The sequence below is a fragment of the Cervus elaphus genome, chromosome 8 (genome assembly GCF_910594005.1).
Source record: "Cervus elaphus chromosome 8, mCerEla1.1, whole genome shotgun sequence".
In the NCBI taxonomy this organism is placed as follows: domain Eukaryota; kingdom Metazoa; phylum Chordata; class Mammalia; order Artiodactyla; family Cervidae; genus Cervus; species Cervus elaphus.
Window position 1 is genome coordinate 7295028 of NC_057822.1, and position 3742 is coordinate 7298769.

Consider the following 3742-nt stretch of genomic DNA (forward strand, 5'->3'; position numbering starts at 1 on the left):
TCATACATGATCACTGGAAAAACCATAGCCTTGACTAGATTGACCTTTGTTGGCAAAGTAATGTCTCTGCTTTTTAATATGCTATCTAGGTTGGTCATAACTTTCCTTCCAAGGAGTAAGCGTCTTTTAATTTCATGGCTGCAATCACCATCTGCAGTGATCTTGGAACCCAAAAAAATAAAGTCTGCCACTGTTTCCACTGTTTCCCCATCTATTTGCCATGAAGTGATGGTACCAGATGCCATGATCTTAGTTTTCTGAATGTTGAGCTTTAAGTCAACTTTTTCACTTTCATCAAGAGGCTTTTTAGTTCCTCTTTACTTTCTGCCATAAGGGTGGTGTCATCTGCCTATCTGAGGTTATTGATATTTCTCCCGGCAATCTTGATTCCTGCTTGTGCTTCTTCCAGCCCAGCGTTTCTCACGATGTACTCTGCATATAAGTTAAATAAGCAAGGTGACAATATACAGCCTTGACATACTCCTTTTCCTATTTGGAACCAGTCTGTTGTTCCATGTCCAGTTCTAACTGTTGCTTCCTGACCTGCATACAGGCTTCTCAATAGGCAGGTCAGGTGGTCTGGTATTCCCATCTCTTTCAGAATTTTCCACAGTTTGTTGTGATCCACACAGTCAAAGGCTTTGGCATAGTCAATAAAGCAGAAATGGATGTTTTTCTGGAACTCTCTTGCTTTTTCGATGATCCAGCGGATGTTGGCCATTTGATCTCTGGTTCCTCTGCCTTTTCTAAAACCAGCTTGAACATCAGGAAGTTCACGGTTCATGTATTGCTGAAGCCTGGCTTGGAGAATTTTGAGCATTACTTTACTAGCATGTGAGATGAGTGCAATTATGTGGTAGTTTGAGAATTCTTTGGCATTGCCTTTCTTTGGGATTGGAATGAAAACTGACTGTTTCCATAGTGACAAACTTTACTTTTTTGGGCTCCAAAATCACTGCAGATGGTGACTGCAGCCATGAAATAAAAAGATGCTTGCTTCTTGGAAGAAAAGCTATGACCAACCTAGACAGCATATTAAAAAGCAGAGATATTACTTTGCCAACAAAGGTCCGTCTAGTCAAAGCTTTGGTTTTTCCAGTAGTCATGTATGGATGTGAAAGTTGGACTATAAAGAAAGCTGAGCGCTGAAGAATTGATGCTTTTGTACTGTGGTATTGGAGAAGAATCTTGAGAGTTCTTTGGACTGCAAGGAGATCCAACCAATCGATCCTAAAGGAAATTTGTTGTGAATACTTATTGGAAGGAGTGATGCTGAAGCTGAAACTCCAATCCTTTCACCACCTGATGCGAAGAACTGACTCATTGGAAAAGACCCTGATGCTGGGAAAGATTGAAGGCGGGAGGAGAAGGAGATGACAGAGGATGAGATGGTTGGATGACATCACCAACTCAATGGACATGAGTTTGAGTAAGTTCCAGGAGTTGGTGATGGACAGGGAATCTGGTGTACCGCAGTCCATGAGGTCACAAAGAGTCGGACATGACTGAGGGACTGAACTGAACTGATAACTTCTCATCTGTTTTTTTTTTTCAATATTTATTTATTTGGCTGCACTGCATTTGGGTTGCTGCATGTGTGATATTCTATCTTCATTGTGGCATGTGGGGTATTTTTTTTAGTTGTGGCATGTGGGATCTAGTTCCCTGACCAGGGATTGAACCCCTGTTTTGGGGTTATGGTATCCTAGCTAATGGACCACCAGGGAAGTTGCTGGTTTTTTTTAAACCCCCAAACTCCCATCACTTTAGCTTGATTTTGTGCACACAGGAATGAACTCCAGGAAGCTGTAAGCAAGCAGTCATAGATGCTAAGTTTACAGAAAATAATAGATTACAGGTAGGGGATTAAGGGCTTTCCTGGTGGCTCAGACAGTACAGAATCTGCCTGCAATGTGGGACACCTGGGTTTGATTCCTGTGTTGGGAAGATCCCTTGGGGAAGGGAATGGCTATCCACTCCAGTATTCTTGCCTGGAGAATTCTAGGGATAGAGGAGCCTGGTGGGCTATAGCCCATGGGGTTGCAAAGAGTTGGACATGACTGAACGACTAATAGTGGGAGGACAGAAGGGAGAACTCTCGTGCTCTACCTCTTGCTGTCAATCGCAGACTCCCCAGAAAGAGATATAACCTTGCATCGCCCAACAGGAAGAGGGCTACTATGTTACTGCCCAGCAGGAGGAGGAATTTCTCTTTGCCTGGCAACAGTCTAGCCAATGAGAGACTGTCCTAACTCAGCCAATGAAGAGTCACTACCCTTCAAACTCCCAGTTTCCTCCAATAGATGGTTTATAGTGGCCCCTCTTTCCCTTATAAAGAAACATTCCTCTCCTTGTTCTTTGGACTTGCTTGTTGTTCATCATGAATCGCATGTCCCAAATGGCAATTCTTTGCTGTTTCTGAATAAATCCATTTAGCTGGTCAAATGACAGGCTGGTTTTTTGTTTTGTTTTGTTTTTTTTAGGTTTTCAGAAGTTACCCTGAGGGAGAATTGGTGGGAGCTGGGAGACCCTTCCCCAGTAGAGAGCTACTAGAATAAATTTGGGCTTATAAGGCTGCCACATAGGATATTCTATATCCTTCCAGAGACCATTGTTGCAAAAAGGCAAGCTGCCGGGGTGGTAGGCACAGCTCTGGCCACACTGTAGCACTTGTCTTGTGCACTCAGTTTGATGGATCCCAATTGCAAGTACCTGCACCTCTCTGGGAGGGAGTGGCTCTCTACACAGGACTGTTGGGAGTTGGTGGATAAATTCCCCAGTTCCTGTCTCTGGTAGTGGAACATATCTAGAGGGTTTAATACTGAACTCCCAAAGCTCCCTAGGAGGACTGAGTTCCACTTGCTCAGAGACCTGACCTGTCTGACTGTGCACCTGGACTGGCTGCTTCCCCTCCCTCTCTTCCACTCTCCTATTGGTGCTTTCTGAAATCATTGCACTGCTGTGTACCCCCAAGTCCTTGTCTCTGGTCCACTGCTGGGGACCCAACCGAAGACCCTATCCAGTAAAGCCCCTACATATGAACTTTCAAAGATGCAAACATGCATCTGATTCCAGCAGGAACCAGAATCTGTGTCATCAATGTCAGGTGTGAGTGAAACTGCAGCTTGCCCTCCATCTCCTATTGCTGACGATCCTTCAGCTCCACCATCTCCCATCTCCTCTCTCTTCTCCAGTCAGTAGTTCTTCTTGCCTGCTCACTCGATGCCAGCCTCTGTAAGCCAGTGGTTGTACTTTTCAAGGTACTGTGCATGAGTTCAGTTGTGTCTGATTCTTTGAGACCCCACGGACTGTAGCCCACCAGGCTCCTCTGTCCATTCTTTAAGGAAGAATACTGGAGCGGGTTGCCATTCCCTGCTCCAGGGGATCTTCCTGACCTAGGGGTCGGACCCTTGTCTTCTGTGTCTCCTGCATTGGCAGGCAGATTCTTTACCACTGTGCCACCTGGGAAGCTTCAAGGTGCTGTACTGTGAGGTGAAATATATTTTATTTTTGTGTGTTTGTTTGTATGCATTATTTGTATAAGACATCTATTACAGTATAGTACTGTATAGCTGATAGTGTTAGCTGGGTACCTAGGCTAACTTCTTTGGACTTAGTGAAAAAATTGGACTTACCAATGTGCTTTCAGAATGGAACACATTCGTATGTAGGGGACTTACTCTAGTCTTAACAGTCAAGACTGGTGAAGAGCCTTTGAGAAATAAGAGCACACACTTTTCCA